The 19,426-nt window shown below is 63.6% G+C and overlaps 1 protein-coding gene across 1 annotated transcript in view; it reads left to right on the top strand.

Annotated features, from left to right (window-relative positions):
• Nucleotides 1-9,219: 9,219 nt before the first annotated feature.
• KIF1A (kinesin family member 1A) overlaps nt 9,220-19,426 on the top strand; it is a 69,218-nt gene continuing 59,011 nt past the window's right edge. Inside the window, exon 1 of the mRNA XM_062202733.1 lies at nt 9,220-9,269. The gene's annotated coding sequence lies outside the window, so the exon portion shown is untranslated. The remainder of the gene's footprint in view (nt 9,270-19,426) is intronic.

The raw sequence follows: 19,426 nt of genomic DNA, 5'->3' as shown, positions 1-19,426 counted from the left end.
CATCCACAGACGAATGAGGGTCAGTGCCATGTCGGCAAAGTGTCCCTGACCCAGCCCAGGCCTGAGTCCCCCAACTATGGGGACCCCAGGTCTCAGGGTCACCTGTGGCCTGGGTCCCTGTTCCCCTGTGGACACTCCAGGTCTTAGGGTCCCATGTGGCCTGGGTCCCTGCCCCCTGTGGACACCCCCAGGTCTTAGGGTCACCTGTGGCCTGGGTCCCTGTCCCCCTGTGAACATCCCCAGGTGTCAGGGTCACCTGCGGTGGAAGGTGGGATGGCACAAGGGCTGAGCTGGCCTGGGACTGTGGCCGCCCTCGTGGGTCCCGTGAGGCAGAAGCCAGTGACTCCCAGGAAGCTCTCGCTGTGCCAGTCCATGTCTCTTGGGACGCCTCCAGGACTCCGGTCAACACGCTATTTTCTGAGGGACACTCAGTGTGCACTTCTTGTTGGGGCTCCCACATCCACAAACACTGGGTTTTTCAGAACCACCAGGAATGAGGGGGACTGGACAACTGGTCCTTAAACAGAAACAGGAGGGGCCGTCCATCTGGGGCCCCAGTCCTGCGGCCTGGACCTGGCGCCATGCTGGGCCTCACTGCCCCCTCTGTGAGATGGGCAGGGCCTGGGTCCCTTTCCAAGCCCAGAGTGAGCTCCCCGAGCAAGCGTCCACCAGAGCAGAGTGGGTCTGGAGCTGCTTCCTGCTCTCAGGTTCTCCTCACCAGGGTCCCAGTGCCCCGGGGAGCACCCCCAGAACCCAGGGAGCCTCTCAGACTCAGGGTCCCCAGGGGAGGGGAGAGGCAGGTGAGTCTGATCTGCCCTGGGCCAGGAGGCGCCGTGCTCGAGCCGGGGTGGGGATTCCAGGGTGTGTGTGTGCGTGTGCTCGGTGCGGGCACGAGGGCACTGCCAAGATCCACAGGTGCTGGGGCTTCTGGCCAGGGAGGCTGCTGCCACCTCCCCGGGGGCTGCCCAGGCTCCGCGGCTCTGCTCCCCGAGCAGCTCCTGGAGTTGGGGGCAGAGCACTCAGCCGGGGCCCCGAGAGCCGGTGTTAGGACCCCTGCCTCGCATGGGACGGGGGAGGTGCTGCTGAGCCTCCCCCCCAGCCCTCTGCATCCCCACAGCACGGAGCCCATGGAGCAGAGGCCGGGGAGAGCCAGGAGCAGGTGCCTGCCGGCTTGGGCCTGGGTTCTGCTCGCTGCCCACAGCGTCCCCATGGGGCCTGCCTGCTCCCCTCCCAGGTTCCATTGGCCCCAGCCAAGCCCGCCCTCCGGCCAGCCTGGATGAGAATCCCAGCTCCAGGACTTGGGTCTCTGCCCAGCTCCTCGACCCCAGCTGCTCTGGGAATGCAGGGCCAGTGGCCTCCCCACCCCCAGACCAGTGGCCCCTGCTGACCAGCCTCCTGCCCCTGCAGCCCCAGGCCATTGTTCATTGTTCCCTGGTCTCTGTGGTGTGATGGCAGGAGTGGCCACACTGCTCAAAGGGAGAAGCTGGGGTTTAGCGGGATGAACGACCCCCTAGCTGACCTGCTGGGAGAGCCTGGTTCTCAGAGACCCGAGGCCCTGCCCCTGTCTCTTCCCCAAAGGCCGAGGTAGACTTGTCCCCACCCACAGTGGCCCCTGCACCCTCAGAGGCACAGTGCACAGAGCGAAGTGGGCAGGGATGGAACAAGAGCAGGGAGACCAGTGGTGAGGCCAGTGCTCGGGGGAGGCGGCAGCGTCCCAGTGGTGATCTGGAGGGTGGGAGGCCTCAGATGGCAGGCTGACAACCAAAGGTGACCACAAGGTGGGCAAAGGCTGCAGTGTGCATAGGAGCTGGCACTGAAGGGGTCAACCAGGACCAGGTGGGCAGGCGGCATGGCCAGCCAGCAGCTTTGCACACAGGCCAGAGGTCCAGGCCAGGAACCCGCCCCCAGGGTCACCCGCGGGAGCCACCTGAATGGGTCCTTTGTGGGCTGGACGGGTCCTAGGAGCCCCGGGGCTGGGTCCCCCCTGCAGCCGGTGCCAGGCGAGCCCGGGGTCCTCAAGGCTTGTCCGCACTTGGGGCATTTGCCCGCGGGAGGCCCTGAGCCTGGCTGCACCGGCCCCGCAGTTGCCGTGGCAACGGCCCTCCCAGGAGAGGAGCGGAGCACCTGGCGACCAGAGGCCGCGTCGCCTGGCAACCAGGGCGGCCTGGGGGCGGGGCCGGGGCGGGGCCTGACCGCGGGCCCCGGGGCGGCAGTGGCGGGGGCTCCACCCGGGGGCCGCGCAAAGGCCGGGCTCGCCCCGCGGGCGCTGTGTGCTCGCGCCCCGCTTCGCGTTTCAGTCTTGCTCTGGGCGGCTTTGCTTTATGGATGCTCCTCGGTTCTGGAAGGTTCCCCAAAGGCGGTGCCCGGGTCTTAGCTCCTTGTCCCCCAGTGCGGCTCCCCGGTCGGTGCAGGGCACGCAGCGCCTCCGCCGCCCAGCTCCCCCAGCCGCGGCTCCCCGGTGCGGGGCACTCGGCCGGGTTCCTCGCAGAGGGGCAGAGGGAGGGCCTCGCGCTTGGATTTTCCGTTTGTCCCCTGAGTCGTCTTCCTGGGGTTTAACCTGAATTCCTTCTCGTTGGTTGCTTTTCCTAGAAGCCTCAGAGATGTGCTGGACTAAAAGCCAGTCCAGAGCAGCACAAAAGGAAGTAAACCCGGAGATGGGCGCGGCGGGTAAGAGGCCCGCACCCAGCAGCCGCGTGCGGGCCCAGCTGCCTGTCCTGCGCACCCGGGAGGCCCTGGGGTCCCCGCCCGATGGGGACCCTGACCGCACTCCTGGCTGCTGCTTCGGCAGAGCCCAGGCCCAGCTGCTGTGTGCGTTTGAGGCATGAATCCCTGTGTTTCTCTGCCTTTCAAATAAATAAACGAGGGTTTTCAGAAAAAGGACTGTGGGCCTCACCTCTGCCCTGACGCTCGGTTAGAATCGGCTGTCACCGCAGGCCGGTGCTGTGGTGAGGTGGGTAAAGCTGTGGCCTGGGACACCGGCTCCTTCCGATCCAGCTCTCTGCTGTGGCCTGGGAAAGCAGTGGGGGACGGCCCAAGTCCTTGGGCCCCTGCACCTGCGTGGGGGACCTGGAGGAAGCTCCTGGCTCCTGGCTTCAGGTCGGCCCAGCTCTGCCCATTACGGCCATCTGGGGAGTGAACCAGCAGATGGAAGACCTCTCTCTCTGCCTCTCACATAAATAAATCCTTTTATTTTTTCTTTTTAATGAAGTAGCTGTCACCAGTGTGTTGCGATGTTCCAGGAAGGAGAAGGGCAGGGTGCTGTTTCCCACACGACTGTGTCCCTTGGAAGTCACTGAGCATCAGCACCTCCTGTCGAGACTGTTTTCAGCAGCCTTGGAGAACAGTGCGTGTGCCCCACTTCACTGTCGCCTTTGTGGCTGGATGACCGCTTCCTCCGGCCACAGCGGGTGTCCAGCCTGGGGCTGCAGAAGCTGGGCGAGGGGCGCTTCACACGCAGGTGCTTCTGGGTAGCCCCTGCCAGGGTTGCACCAGGGTGGAGGGGCTGCCCCCCCAACCAGCCCCCCCCACTCTCAAGGGGCGCGCTGCCCCCATCCTCCTCACACAGCTGCCGCTGTCCCACCGCTGCTTCTCGTGCTATCTGCCATGGGGCTTTTGGCTTTTTGGCTTTTTGGGGCTTTATTATCTAAGGATTTCCTTTCCTCTTCCGGTGTGGGCCGAGCAGCTGCTGTCTCGCGTCCTCCGTGCTCTCCCCTCCGCGGCGTCCCGGCTGCGTTTTCCCCTGCAGGACCATCTCGCTGTCACCTGTGGGGCGGGCCCTTGGTGGCCACCTGTCACGTGGTCCATCACGAAAGGCAGGCTTCTCCCTGCAGCGCGGGCGAATTTCTGACCGTGTTCTAGCACGGGACAGGCGGACTCTGCTCTTGCCGTGGAGCACGCATTGGGCTTTCCGTGTGCACCTGCTGCCCCCGAGGCACCGCTGCCCCCCCCCCCCCCCCCGTGTCACAGTCCCCTCCCTGCTGGCGCGCAGTTGAGGGATTTCTCCCAGGGCTGCGACAGCAAATGCGGCAGCCTGGGTCCCTCACGAATGGGAACTTGTTCTCGCTTCTGGGGGCTGCAGGCGTGTGTCCTTCCTCGGGGAGGGCTCCGCCCCTGCCCCGGGCCTCTCCACAGCCACTGTGCTGTCACTCAGGCTGGGGACCGAGTTCCAACAGGAGCAGGGCCACCGGGTTAGCGGGTTAGCACGTGCTCTCTCTGCACACTCCAGCCCTCGGAGCAGGCCCTGAGTCTGGGCCTCCGTGTTTGTAACCCCGCCTCCACGTCTTGGAGATAAAGGGTCATGGGTTCTATGGATGGCGCTCCCACCCCCCAGGAAACCTCAGGAGCCCGCAGGCCGGGTCCAGGAGCTGCGTGCTGGCCCCGACGTGGTCTTAGCACCCCTCTCCCTCGGGGGCTTGCAAGGGTCCTGAACCTGAGACCACGCCCTGTTTCCTACTGTGCCTATTCTCTTCTGGGCTAAGGGGGTGGTCACGTGTGTTCTCCCAGAACCTTCCAGGTGTCCCCCCGCCCCCCACTGCAGCCCTGGTTCCATGGGGCTCGCTGTGGGCCCAGACCTGCCTCAGCATTCCACACGCGCTGGGTCCTCTCTGCCTCTCCAGGCCGTCCGAGGCCAGTGCTGTGCTGACCCCGGCTGCAGGAGACCTTGCCCTGCGGAGCCCTGGCTGCCGCCCTGCAGGCTGACTGTCCCCCGGTGAGGCAGAGCCCTGGCTCCCCGTGGGCTGCTTCTTTGCTTTTCAGCCAGGAAGGCAGGGCCCTGGGGCGGTGTTGTGTGCCGCAGGTGGATCGCAGCTTCCGGAGTCCAGGCTGAGTCCTGGCTCCTCTCCCCACCGCCCCCCACCCATCATCCTGCCAAAGCACCTGGGAGGCAGCAGTGATGGCTCAAGTGCTTGGGCCCTGCACCCACGCGGGAGACCTGCGTGGAGCTCCAGCCTGGCTGCTGTGGCACTGTCACAGGGTGGATCCTGGATTCTGTGACTGCAGCCCTGGTGCTGAGCCACCCCGCACTGCAGGGACGCGGGCAGCCACGGGGCAGCCACGGGCCACGCTGCATCGGCCTGATCACCCACTCGCTCTGTGGCTTTCTATTGTGAGGTGTCTCCTCCAGGAGCTGGCACCACTGTTACGCTGACTCCACCAGAATTCTTCCGCCGACGGCCGGTCACTTTAAGTCCTGTCAACACGGCCTCGGTTTCCACCCGAGAAGTGAAGTTAGGGGTAGTGGCCGGTTGCTCGGCTGTCTGGGTCTCAGCTCCTGAAAGTTTCTTTTTGCAGACAATCCTCCACCTCTCGTGTGCTCCGTGGCTTTCCCGTCCCTCTCTCCGTGGCTGTTATTCGTTTTTTAATGTTTCCCTTCTTTCTTCTGTGTTCTCCCCGGGTAGCCCACACCCGGCAGCTGGCTCCGCGCTGCAGGACTGTGCTTTGAAGGTGCTGTTTCCGGGCTTCCCAGGTCGTCTTTGTCTGGCCTTCCTCGGCCAGCGTGCGCGACTTGGTTTGTTCGGGCTCTGCCTTTCCCAGTTGCACATTGCTTGGCGCGTTTACTTTTTTTTATGATTTATTTATTTATTTGAAAGTCAAAGTTACAGAGAGAGAGAGGAAGAGAGAGAGAGAGAGAGAGGAAGAGAGAGAGAGGTCTTCCATTCTGCTGGTTCACTGCCCATTTGGCCACAACAGCCGGAGCTGCGCCGATCCGAAGCCAGGAGCCAGGAGCGTCCTCCAGGTCTCCCACAGGGGTGCAGGGGCCCAAGCACTTGGGCCGTCTTCTACTGCTTTCCCAGGCCACAGCAGAGACCGGGACTCGAACTGGAGCCCATATGGGATGCCAGCACTGCAGGCGACAGCTTTTCCCGCTGCGCCGCAGCGCCGGCCCCATCGGCACGTTTACTTCTGAGGCCTCCTGTGGTCGGTGCTCCTGCTGTTTGGTGAGAAAGCTAGCACGTTCCCTCTGAGTGCAGCTTTAGCCCCGTCTCTGTCTGCTTCCCACTGGGGTGCGGAGTCACTGTGAGTCTGACTCAGTGACATTGGCCTGATCTTAGGATGTAAAATCAAAAGCCCCACAGGGCGGCATCAGCCGTGTGGGGCAAACAGGAACGAGAGGGAAGCGCAACGGGCCTGGTGGCTCAGACGCCCGAGTCCCACCCCTGAGCACCCGCTGGAGGTGCAGGCTCCAGCTCCGACCTCCGGCTTCCTGCTCACACGCTGGGAGGCCTCGGTGAGGGCTCCGGCCACAGGCACGGCCGACCTGAGCTGAGCTCCTGGCTGCCAGCTCCAGCCCCTGGGTGTGTGTGCGTGTGTGTGTGCATATGTGCGTGTGAGCATGTATGTGTGTGCGCATATGTGTGTGAGTGTGTATGCATGTGTGTAAACATGTGTGAGCGTGTAAGCATGTGTGAGCATGCACATATGTGTGTGAGCATGCATGCACGTGTGTGAGTGTGTGCGTGTGTGTGCATGTTTGTAAACATGAGTGTGCATATGTGTGTGCGAGCGTGTATGTGTGTGCGTAAACATGTGTATGCGAGCGTGTAAGCATGTGTGAGTGTGCGCATGTGTGTGTATGCATGTGTGTGAGTGTGCATGTGTGTGAGTGTGTATGCATGTGTGTGAACATGTGTGTAAGCGTGTATGCGTGTGTGTAAGCATGTGTGTGTGAGCCCTTCAAAAAAATAAAGAAAAAGGCAAGAAAAATGTTCCTAAACTAGACAGTTTCCATACAAATAAAAATACGGATGAGTCAGCAGAAGGCTTGGTGTGTGCAAGAGAAATGGGGAGAGATTTCACAAATTGGAATTGTGAAGAAGGTGCTGAAGGAAGCCTCAGTGCGGCCGTGGCTCCTGGAAATCTGAGTGGACGAATCCTGTCTGGGAGCGGACACAGAGTAGATTTAAAGATTGCAACAATGTTTTGCCTGAAAGATACACACTTAAAAAAGATAGAACAAGTTTAAAATTAGATTGTTGGAAAAAGACAGGCAGATAGCAAAGGAGCCCAGCTTGGACGGAACCAAATCCCAAACAGCAGACGGGGACTGGAGGCCGCCCAAGCACAGTGGCCGCAGCATCACCCGGGCGACCCAGACGCTTCAGCCATTGCACCCGCAGCTTCTGTAAAAACAGCGACTCAGCAGCTCAGACCCACGCAGAGGAGCAGGAACTCCTGCCCCGACTCGCGCCACGGATCGTCTGGACTGTGGAGCGCGACCGCACCCATGCCCGCACTCGTGTCCGTGCTGGAGCCTGCGCCAGCCGTCGGTCCCGCAGAGCCTGCAGCCTTTGCGGCGCCCGGGTGAGGACCTGCAGCCTGGCGAGGCTGGGGGCTCCTGCGTCGCACGCCCCTTTGCCCCAACGGGCCCTGCTGCCTGGGTGCCCTCCGGCGTCCGCGTGGCCGGCGGCCCGGACAGCCTCCCTCTGCAGGCAGGGGTTGGGAAGCCCCTGAGCCCGCGGCCCGTGTCCACAGCCTCCACACGGCGTCCTGCGCCCAGCCCGAGGGGCCTGCCCGCCGCCGCCCGCCGGCCCGTGGACTGCACTGCTGGACAAAGAGTGAGGACAGGAGGGGTCGGGCCCTCAGGAAATGTGCAGACAGTGCGCAGACGCAGTGGCCGCCGGCGTCCTGGTCTGGAGCTGGAGACCCGGCTGTGGGGCCTGTGGTGCGGGTGCAGTGGGGCTGTGGTGTGGGTGCCGGGGCCTGTGGTGCAGGTACAGTGGGACCTGTGGGTGGGTGCCGTGGGTAGGGCCTGCGGTGCGGGTACAGTGGGGCCTGTGGTATGGGTGCCGTGGGTGTGGCCTGTGGTGCGGGTGCCGGGCCTGTGGTGCGGGTGCCGTGGGGCCTGTGGCTGTGGTGCGGGTGCCGTGGGTAGGGCCTGCGGTGCAGGTACAGTGGGGCCTGTGGTATGGGTGCAGTGGGCCTGCTGTGTGGGTGCCGGGGCCTGTGGTGCAGGTACAGTGGGGCCTGTGGTATGGGTGCCGTGGGTAGGGCCTGTAGTGCAGGTGCAGTGGGCCTGTGGTGCGGGTGCTGGGCCTGTGGTGCGGGTGCCGTGGGGCCTGTGGCTGTGGTGCGGGTGCCGAGGGGACGCCCGGAGCGCACGCAGACCCGGGAGGGAAGAAGCAGCGGCGACAGAAGGCAGTGAAACGCAGGGAGGGCGTCGGACGACGGCGCCGCTCTGGAGACATTTAAAACCGGAGAAGAACGCGCCGAGAAGCCCAGAACAAGAAGATGAAGTCCAGAACAGCAGACACAGAATGGCTATGCGAGTGAGTTTTAAATGGAACCGAAATGGATTCATTCCTGGACAGACGTCGACGGCTGCAGACACAGCGCGGCCGCGCCAGCCCGCAGGACGGCGGCGGAAGGGCCCGGCTCCCGCAGCCAGGGACTCCGCGGAGTCCGCGCGTCTGGCGCACTGGGGAGAACTCATTTCTGGTTGACGCAGGAGCCGCCCTCGGCCTTGCGGCTTCGGGGAGGCGGGCAGGGCAGAGCCCCTGGTCCGCACCAGTAGCCTCCCCCCACCCCCACCTCGGCCGCGCGTACAGTTGGCGGAGCAGCCAAGCCCCGCAGCGAGGCCCGCACCTGCCCAGGGCCTGGGGCCCGCGCCACGGTGTGTGACGTCACCGCACCCCGCACCGCAGTGCGGGAAGGCGGGGGCTCTGCGGGGGGTGCCCGGTGCCCGCCGGGGCGGGGCTGCGGGGCTGCGTGAAGCCCGCCCCAGGGGGCTGCAGATGGTGTGCGGGCACAGGGGCCCGAGGGACTGACGGGGGACGAGGGCTGAAGTGCTGGGGCCCCGCGCGGGACCGCACCCTACGCGGTCCGAATCGTGTCGGTCGCCGCCCCGCAGCCGCCCCCAGCTCTGTCCCCACGGTGTGCCAGGGAGCAGGTGGAAGGGGACCAGGGTGGGGCGGGCCGATCGCGGGGGCCGTGGGGGAGGGATGCGGTCTCCGAGCCCGCGCGGCGTCGCGCTGATGTCACAGCCCGGCCCCAGCACCCCCCCCCCCCCGTCCCGGCCCCGGCCCCAGCCCCGCGGCGGCCGCGACGCGCGTCCCTCGGCCCGCAGCAAACCAACTGGCAGCTGGGGCTCGGCCGCCGCTCGCAGCCAACCAGCGCGCCGGGCGGGGCGGGGGCGGGCCGGGCCGGGGGCGCGCAGCCCGTCACGCGGCGCCGCCGTCAGAGGCCGAGCGCAGCCGGGGAGCCGCGCAGCCCTGCGCTGGGACCCGCTCCCTAGCCAGTGCCCATGCGGGGCTGCAGCCACTGACGCCAGAGAGGTAAGGTCGCTGCTCCGGCCCGGGGGCGCGCCCTCTGCGCACCGGCACCCCGCATCCTGCACCTGCACCCGCGTCCTTGTCGCCGCCCGGTCCCTCCCTCCGGCCTCTAGGTCCCCGCGGAGAACAATGCGGCGCATTCAGGACGTCCGCCCTTCGTGGGCAGTGGGGGGCAGTGCCCTCGGCGAAGGCCCCGGCGCCGCGGCGCCGGCTGCGGAGGGACCCTCGGGGAGGGCGAGGCCCGCGGGCGGGACGCGGACGCATCCTCCCCGGAGAGGAGACACCGGCGGGGCCCGGGCGGGGTGCGCAGGAGAGGCGAGGACGGAGGGGAGGGGCGCGGGCAGCTGCTCGGCTCCCGGGGTGGGGGAGGGCGGATGCTGAAGCCGAGAGCGAACCGGGCGCGCGGGGGCTGCGGCGCGAGGCCGGGCGCGCGCCCGGTGCGCACCGCGGGGGCTGCCATCCACGCCCCCCAGGCCGTGTCCCTTTTCCCAGAGACCCCAGCTCCCTTGCAGTGAGACCCACCCCCTGGGGGGTGCCGCGAGCTGGCGCGGCCGGCATCTGCGGAGCCAGCGCCCCAGGAACAGGTGCGGCCGGCGGCGGCGGCGGCGGGGTGGGGGCTGCTGGCCCCCCCAATGCCCGGGCGCGGATGCCGCGAAGGAACACTGGCCCCAGAGACCCCGGCCCCTCCCCCTGTCAGCCGCCGCTCCCCGCACCTCCCAGCAAAGCCCCAGCACCGCCCTCCCGCTGAGAGAGGGGCTGGGGCCACATCCCCGCAGGGGGAGGGGCGCGGCGCGGGGCGCGGGGCGCGGGGTGCGGGCGGGCGGGGGCCCCCGGCGGCCGCGGGCGGAGGGGGAGGGGAGGCCGGAATGCCAAGTCATGGGGCCTGCTGGGCGCGGGCACGGGCGCGGCGTCGCCGGCGCAGACCCGCTGCGCGCCCATGTCCCCAGGAAGAGGGGCTTTTCCTAGGAAACCGGGGACCCCTCCCCAAGCGACCGCCCTTGCAGAGGCTGCCCGCATTGCTGAGGTGGAAGGCCTGCGGGGGCCAGGGGACTGGGTGGCTGCAGGGCGGCACCACCGCACCCCAGGGACATGCAGGAGATGGCCACCCTGTGGCCGGGAGTGGCCCCTCTCAGTCTGGGGAAGCTCTGGGGCCTGGGGTGGGGGTGGGGGCTGCACCTGCGGCGGCCATTTTGCAGGTGTGGTTGGCCAGGATGCTGTCTGGGCAGTGGGGTGGGTGGTCAGGTATGGCTCTCACAGTCAGTGTGGGGGGGGGGGGGTGCCAGGGCCTGCCCAGCTTCAGGCCCACCCTTGCATCCTGCAAACCCCGGAATCAGATGGGCCGCTTCCTTGGAGAAACGGGTGCTGCGGAGGGTTCCAGGGCCCCTCTGGACCTGAGGGATACGGGGAGGCCACTGGCCGTGGGCCCAGGTTGGGGGGGGCGCCCCAGCCTTTGTTTGCATCATCAGCCCCATCCTCTGGGTGGAGGAGCAGACAGGTGTGGCCACAGGGCAGGCAGAGTCTGGGGTCAGTGCAACCTGCAGCTCCCAGGAAGGGCCTGCAAGAGGCCTGCAGAGAGCCAGCCCCCCCCCATATCCGTGCCTCCCCATGCCAGGGCTCGAGCCCCAGGTGGCAGCTGGGACCCCACACAGGGCAGCCACACGCTCCTCCTGAGAGCCCCAGCTGCAGAGTGACCTACGTCCCCCACTGCCCACTCTGGTAGGGCCGGGCCCACGCGTGTTAGTGTTCGTGTCTGAGCACCTGGCCAGCTTGGCCAGCAGTGGTCGGTGTGTCCTGAAGGACTGGGTGTGGCTCCAGGCCCACGGCTGCTGCGTGGCCGAGCTGAATTCCAGCCCAGCTTGGGTCCCTCCCATCCTCGCCGTCACCTCTGCCTGCCAGGTGTGGGTCTGAGGAGGGTGGGAGAGGGGCTGGGGGCGCAGGCGCCGTGGGAGGAGGCGGTCATGAGGCTTCAAAGACCCAGGAGGGGCTGGAGGAGCACTTTGGCTCTCTCGGTTCAGGCCAGCCCAGCCCAGACAGGTGGCCGGGTGGGCCGGGCACAACCAGTCCTTCATGGCCCACCGACCCCTGCCAGGCTGGCCAGGTCCTCAAGCATGAACAGGGTCCCAGGTGGGCAGAGAGCCGGGGTCGGGGAGGATGGGAAGTGCGGGCCTCTGCCACTCTGTAGCCACCCGTGGTTGCCCCCTGTGGCCCTAGGTGCCTCCTGGCCCCAGCCTATCAAGTGCTCTCAGGCCCAACGGACAGGGCTGGGCAGTGCACGCGGATGGCCAGCGGGAAGTACAGGTGTCACCTTCTGCCCTGCACAGCCCGCCCGCCCCAGGAGTGTCTGGGAGAGCACACACTGTCCCAAGCAGGGGTTCAGCCACACAGTGCTGGGCCCACGTCCTTGTCCCGTCTGCCCACCAGGCCTGTCCCTGAGCGAGGAGGACTTGGAGCCTGGGTCTTCCATCTGGGTCCCTTAGCACTGGGTCTGGGGCAGGGGCAGGGGTGGGGACAGGGAGGGCCCCACCCGAGGGCCCCACCCGGCACAGCGGCTTGCTCTTTAACAACCAGGAGCCGGGCCTTCTGTGCCGCATACGGGGCACTGCCCAGGTGGCGGGCACAGTCAGGCCAGCCGCCAGCCCAGGTGAGCCTCCTGGCCCTCCCCGGCCCCTCCAGCCTCTTCAGCTAGCCCAGCCGTGTGCGTGGAGGGTGATCCCCGGTGCGGACCTGGAGGCAGTGCTGTTGGCTCTGAAGGGAGGGGCTGCCCCTGGCCCTGGCCTTAAGCTGCTAATCCCAGGCCCTGCCGGCTGCTGCGCCGGGCTCACCAGGACTCGGGGGCTCCCCCGAGTGCCAGCCCCATGCCCGTGCCAGGAGGCTGTGGTGGCTGGGGAGGGGAAGCCCAGGCACAGCCTGCTCCCCTGCTCCCCACGGCGCTCCTGGGGACCCAGACACACACACGGCACACGAACATGCACACTCATGAGCATGGACCCAGGAACACTCCACACACGTGTGTACTTACACAGTGCACCCTGTCAGCACACACTCATGCACTCACATGCACACACACGTGCTCATCCTCACACTGACACTGACTCAGTCTCCACTTGCACTTGTGCACCCACACTCACTAAAATGCATGCATGTGCTCACGTGTCCATTCTCACATTGACAGTCTCCACTAGCCCATGTACACCCACACACTCACACACATGCTCACGTGTCCATTCTCACATTGACAGTCTCCACTAGCCCATGTACACTCACACACTCACACACATGCTCACGTGTCCATTCTCACAATGACAGTCTCCACTAGCCCATGTACACTCACACTAACACACACACATGCTCACGTGTCCATTCTCACAATGACAGTCTCCACTAGCCCATGTACACCCACACTAACACACACACATGCTCACGTGTCCGTTCTCACATTGACAGTCTCCACTAGCCCATGTACACCCACACACTAACACACACACATGCTCACGTGTCCGTTCTCACATTGACAGTCTCCACTAGCCCATGTACACTCACACTAACACACACACATGCTCACGTGTCCGTTCTCACATTGACAGTCTCCACTAGCCCATGTACACTCACACTAACACACACACATGCTCACGTGTCCGTTCTCACATTGACAGTCTCCACTAGCCCATGTACACCCACACACTAACACACACACATGCTCACGTGTCCGTTCTCACATTGACAGTCTCCACTAGCCCATGTACACCCACACACTCACACACATGCATGTGCACACATGTTCACCCTCACACCGTCTCCACCTGCACGTGTACACTCACACACTTGCTAACACACATGTGCTCACATGTCCATTGTCACAGACTCATCTCCACTAGCCCATGTACACTCACACTCACTAACACACACACATGTGCTCACGTGTTCATTCGCAGACTCAATTTCTACTTGCACATGTGCATACACACTAACACACGTGTTTACATGTGTTCGTCCTCACACTGACTCAGTCTCCACTTGCACGTGTGCTCTTATGCACATATACACTTACATGAATGTGGACACTCAGTCACATGCACACACTCACATGTGCGTTCACTCCCTTGTGAGCATACACATGTACACACTTGCACACACATGCTCACCGGACACACAGAGGCTCTGGGTCCCTGACTTCCCGTGTCTCCACCTGACCTGGGTCCTCCCCAGGTCTCCAGGCCCCCTCCAGTGCTGCCTCCCCCAGAGGCTGCTGTAAGCCCCGCCCCTCAGCGCTCGCCCCGCCCACTGCCCAGGTGCTCGTGCCAGTGCCGGTGCCATGGGCTGTGCTCTTGGTGTGTATCCTGGCCCTGGCATTCTGAGCCCCTGTGGCGGTCGTGACGCTGAGACACGTGTGGTGATGCCGCGGGCTGTGCTGGGCGCTCGCCGCCCCTCATCTCCCCACCCCGGTCACGCAGCAGGGGTTCCCTCAGTAAACACGGTCTCCCCCCACCCAGCCAGCAGTCCTCTCAGCCCCTGCCGTCCATGTCCTGGGGCGCAGGGAGTGGCGGCCCCGCGGGTCTCCCAGTCTCCCACTCAGGGCCTGAGCCTGGTGGGCAGCGCCCCTCCCCTGAGATCTCACCTGGGCTCCTGGGCTGCCGCTGTCGGGATGGGGTGGCCCCTGACACCCTGCAGCCCCTCTCCCCTCAAGCCCAGCGCCTGGACCTCCCTGGACCTCAGAGGCAGGTGGTGGTGTCTGCGGCTCCCTGGGGGCCATTCGGACTCCCACCCCCTTCCCAGCCCTGCAGAGCCTCAGGTAGGCCTCAATGTCCTTCCCCACCTGCCGTTGGCTCCAGTGGGGCAGGGCTGGACCTCAATGCCCATTGGCCCACAGGGGACCCAGCTCCTGAGGGGCTGCTGGCTGGCCTGGTGCTGGGCGGGGGTGGTCCATTCTCTGGACAGGGGCTGAGGCTGGGCGGGGGTGTGCAGCCTCTGAGGCGGGGCTGGGACTGGGCGGGGGTGCTGCAGCCTCCAGGCACCATCTGGCCCTCTCCCTTGGCCTCTCCCGGGCCAGGGCCTCCCTGGGGTTGCAGGTCCCTGGCTGGGGCAGCGGCCGTCGGTCCCCCGGGGAGCACTGCTGGGCCTCACAGCCTTTGTGTGACTGCGTGGTTGAGGTCCTGCCCAGGTCTCAATGGCCGCCTTCTTGCAGGGAGCGAGCTGCTTTCGTCCTCCCCTCCCCCCAGGCCTGCGGAGCCCCCGCGGTGCAGCCGCCTCCCTGCCTCCTGCCGGGCTGTGGTCCTGTTCGGCTACAGCACACCCTGCGTGCCGTCTGCGCATCCAGCTGTGTCCGTGCCCCCTGGGGTGCGTGTGGCGGCTCCGGAGCCCGCGTCCTCTCTCACCAGTGGGTTCTGCCTGCCGTGCAGGCGGCCGGTGGGCTTTGCCGGGCCCAGCCCTCGCGTCTCCTCCCTGCCTCTGCCGTCGCCTGTGGTTGTCCTCGTCACCCTGGGTGTTATCTCGGGGATGTCGCTGAGGCTTTGCTCCCTGCCGTCTCTGTCCCTGTGTCGCAGCGTCCTGTCCTGTGAGGCCACCCAGGATGGGAATCGGGCTTCCTGCTGCCCCTCTCTGCTTCCCCCAGGCCTGCATTCTGCTGGTCTATTCCGGTCTTGTTCTGAAGCCCCGGCTGCTTCAAGCCCCGGGGCCTCTGCTGTGTGGGGGTCACAGGCAGGGTGTGTATAGCCACTGTCTCTGTGAGCGGGGTTCTGACGGGCGCTTGGGGGAGCCCTGCCCTGTGTCCCCCAGCACTGGACGCGGACACAGTGTCCACTGCAGGTTCCTCTCTCACCCGGTGCTTCCTCCTACCCCGTGGGACGCCTGCAGATGTCCGTGGGTGCCGGTGGCCTTGCCTCCGAGGGTGGGCAGCGTGGCTGGGAGTGGGAGCATGGCTGGAGGGTCCGTGTGTACCCCTCACTCCTCACTCCTGCCTCTTCCACTGGACTCTCGGCATTCAAACCCGCCCCTGCCTGCCCTGCACCCCTGACCCTGAGCTTTGGGGGGGAGCCTGGGGTCCTCTGTCCTTTATTTCCCAGGGTCTCAGAGCGACCATGGGCCTGCAGGCACCTGGCCGAAGGGTCCTGCCTCACTGCCCCAGCGTGTCTGGGGTGTGGCCTGGCCTGGCCTCTGCACGCGTGTGGTGCCAAGGACACCGGGCCGGCCCTCTGTGCACCTGTGTGGTGCCGAGGACACCGGGCTGGCCCTCCGTGCACCTGTGTGGTGCCGAGGACACCGGGCTGGCCCTCCGTGCACCTGTGTGGTGCCGAGGACACCGGGCCGGCCCTCTGTGCACGTGTGTGGTGCCGAGGACACCGGGCTGGCCCTCTGTGCACCTGCGGACTTTGTCCTAAGCTCCTCAGGAAGGGTGGGTGTTTTGGAGGAGGCCCCCTCACTGATGCTGTGTCCAGGGCCGTCCCTGGCATGTGTGACCGCTGGTCTAGCCTGGAGGTGGACGGGTCTCCCAGGTGAAAGTCACCAGGTGGCCCTGAGCGCCTGTGTGGGAGTTGATGTTTCTCCTCCTAGCAGCTGAGACTGGTTCCTGAGCCTGGCTTCGGTCACGGTCAGATCCAGGCAGCCTTGCTGTCACCTCTGTCCCCTCCCACACCCCCACACTCCTATCTACCTTGGCCTCACCTCCCCCTCCCCCTACTAGGTGAGGACCCTGAAGGCCGGCCCCACTCCCTGGGTCCATGGTGAGCCTCCAGGCCTGTCCCATGGTGGATCCTTGGCATGTTTTTACTGAGTGAGGGGAAGGGCCTGTGTGTCTTCCTCCTGGGGAGCCTTGGCTCCCAGCTCTCAGCTCCCTGTCCTGCAGGGTCAACATGGGTCACTGCCCCGCATGTGATGGCATCACTGACCCCTCTGCTGCCCCCTCCCCTGTCTGCTCTGGGATGCATCTAGGCCTTGCAGCCCTTGACACTGACGATGCCACCAGCCATTCCCTGCTGCAGACCCCTCCCCACCTCAGCTGGAGGTACTGGCGGCAGCTCCCTGCCCGGTGTCAGGAGGATGCTGTCCAGCAGTGTGCGTCTGTGGTTCCACGTGGCCTCACTCGTGTGTCTGAATATGGCTCAGTGCTTGCATCTGTGTGTCCCGTGCTGCGTGTGAGATCCGCCCATGAGGACATACATGTCCGTGCACCCTGCACACCCTGGGTGTCTCTCCTCTTCCTGCAATTATAAAGAGTGCTTGTGAGCATCTGTGATGCCTCTCGGTGCCCGTGGCTGTGGGTCCCACCGTCTGCAGCCTGACTGGAGAGCACCAGGTGGTTTTCATAGTGGCTGCACCAGCAGCTTCCCCACAGGGAGCTCTAAAATCTCCTGGTCCATGCTCACTGAACGTGGCACCATCAAACCTTGTACTGCTGCTGTCTGGTGGGTGCAGCTTTAGAACATGCTCTCCTGGTTCTCGTGCTCATGTGAGTCGCCTGTTCATACCTGTTGCCCATTTTTGTTTCTGATTTGAAGCATCTCTGTGCTTAGCTACGGGTGTGTGTCTGTGCTTAGCTACGGGTTGGTGTTCTGCACATGGGTCCTTAGCTGGGCTGGGATGCCTCTCCCACCCCTCTGGAGCCCTTGCCTTCTGGTGTTTTCCATGGGTGAAGAGCTCAGGGCAGCAGAAGAGCAGCTCCTCCTCCTCCTCCTCTTCATTTGCTACCTTCGCTTTTATGTTTGCTTGCAGGTCTTTGACCCACTGGGGATTGATTCTGACATGGAACTTTCTCCATCTGGCTATCTGTGCTGTGGCCACCATCCAGGGGTGCTTCCTCCCCGTTGGCCTGGAAGCCACACAGGCTGGTTTCTAGGAGCCCCTCTGTGGAATTAGTGTCTTCCCCCCATACCCTGATACCACCTTGACTTAATGCACAGTGGAGGTTTTGGCTTCACAATGGTGCACATGTGCACACATACACATGCACACACTTGCAGACATGCATACATGCACACAAACACACACATGCACACATATGCCCAGACATGCACACACGCATAATCATACACACATGCACATGTATGCCTCACACATGCCCAGACATACATACATAAACACACATGCACGCACATGCATGTTTGCATGTCTACATACACAATATGCATGCATACATAAACACACATACATACACACATATGCCCATGCATGTGCCAGACACGCATACACATACACACACATGTATGCACACATACATGCCCACATATGCTCCACATGCCAAGACATACATAAACACACATACACACATGTATGTTTGCATGCATACATACACAATATGCATGCATACATAAGCACACGTACATGCACACACATGCCTAGACATGAATACAAGCACACATACATGCACACATGTGCCCACACATGCACGTGAACACACACATACACACAGATGCCCGCACACATGCCCAGACACACACAAACACACATACACGCATACATATGCACACACATAAACGCACATACATGCACACATGTGCCCACACGCGCCCAGGCATGCATACAAGCACACATACATGCACACACATGCCCACACGTGCATGCGAACACACATGCACACACACATACATGCACACATGCGCACATGGCCACTGAGGCCCAGCTTTCAGTGCAGCGTTCACTAAACCACACGAGCTCTTCCACGCTTCGTCACAAGCAGACTTAGTGCTAGGTGCCGTCACTGGCTATGGGCTGTGGGTGGCTGCCCTTGCTGGAGAGGCCGGGCTGGGCCAGGTGCGGGGTGGGGGTGGCTGGTGCGCTCTGCACCGTGACGTCTTCACCGTCGCTGTACCTGGAGCCTGAGTTCTGCACTGAGCCAGGAGTGGGGCCTGCGGCTGCTGCCTTCGGCTCACATGCATCTCCTGTGTTCTGAGTAATCTGACATCACACAGAGCAACTTGAGGCTTCGTTTGCGATTGCACTGGATTTCTGCGTTCATTTGGGTGAAAAATCCATATTTTCCAGACACTGAGGTCTCTTCCTCCCTAGGAACAGGCTACAGTTCTTGTGATGCAGCTTTTCTATCATTTTGGGGATTACATTTCGAACGTTTCTTCCTAAGAGCGACAGGGACCTCTGACACCTGTCCCCGTGTCCTGTGCCGTAGGGCCGTTACTTCCAAGGCTTTGGTGGATTCGACAGTCACAAACCACTCACCTGCGCGTCCTCCCAACTTCCGTGCAGACGGCCACGCGACCTGCAGCTAAGCACGGCCTGGTCTCTGCCCTGCAGTCCGCCCGACGCTGCTTGTCGTCCTGTCGTGGTGCGGCCGGGGCCCTGGGCTCTTGCCTCCACGTCACCCTGAGCGTGGTGCTCGGGACGGCCCTCAGAAGCAGAAGCTAGGGTTTCTCTAACTGCGGAGTTTCCACAGATTTATCACCAGTGGGTCTTTGGTCTTTTTTTTTTTTTTTTTTTTTTTTTTTTTTTGACAGGCAGAGTGGACAGTGAGAGAGAGAGACAGAGAGAAAGGTCTTCCTTTTTGCCTTTGTTCACCCTCCAATGGCCGCTGCGGCCGGCGCATCGCGCTGATCCGAAGCCAGGAGCCAGGTGCTTCTCCTGGTCTCCCATGCGGGTGCAGGGCCCAAGCACTTGGGCCATCCTCCACTGCCTTCCCGGGCCATAGCAGAGAGCTGGCCTGGAAGAGGGGCAACCGGGATAGAATCTGGCGCCCCAACCAGGACTAGAACCCGGTGTGCCGGCGCCGCAAGGCAGAGGATTAGCCTGTTAAGCCACAGCGCCAGCCTACCAATGGGTCTTGAAAGGCCCCGGATGCTTTTCCAGTTCAACCTGGTGTGTGCCGGGCGCAGCACTGGACGCCCCTGTGGGTTCCGGCCGCTGCACAAGTGAGCTGGGAGTGTTTCTCTCTCTCTCCCTCCCCCTCTCCCTTTCTCACCACGCCTCCCTCTCCTTTTCCCATCCTGTCAGTTTGTGTGAGATTGAAATTACCTTTGTCTCTAAGTGTTTGGTAGAACTCACTTGTACAAAGTGGCTGAGTCTGCTGCCTTATTTATTTATTTATTTATTTTGGTGGGAGGAATAGATTTTGTTTTTATAACATTTATTTTATTTATTTGAAAGACAGAGTTACATAGAGAGGGAGATTTTCCATCTGCTGGTCCACTCCCCAAATGGCCACAATGGCCAGGACTGGC

The sequence above is a fragment of the Lepus europaeus genome, chromosome 1 (genome assembly GCF_033115175.1).
Source record: "Lepus europaeus isolate LE1 chromosome 1, mLepTim1.pri, whole genome shotgun sequence".
NCBI classification, from domain to species: domain Eukaryota; kingdom Metazoa; phylum Chordata; class Mammalia; order Lagomorpha; family Leporidae; genus Lepus; species Lepus europaeus.
The sequence above is the reverse complement of the archived record's forward strand: the minus strand, read 5'-3'. Positions and strand labels throughout refer to the sequence as shown.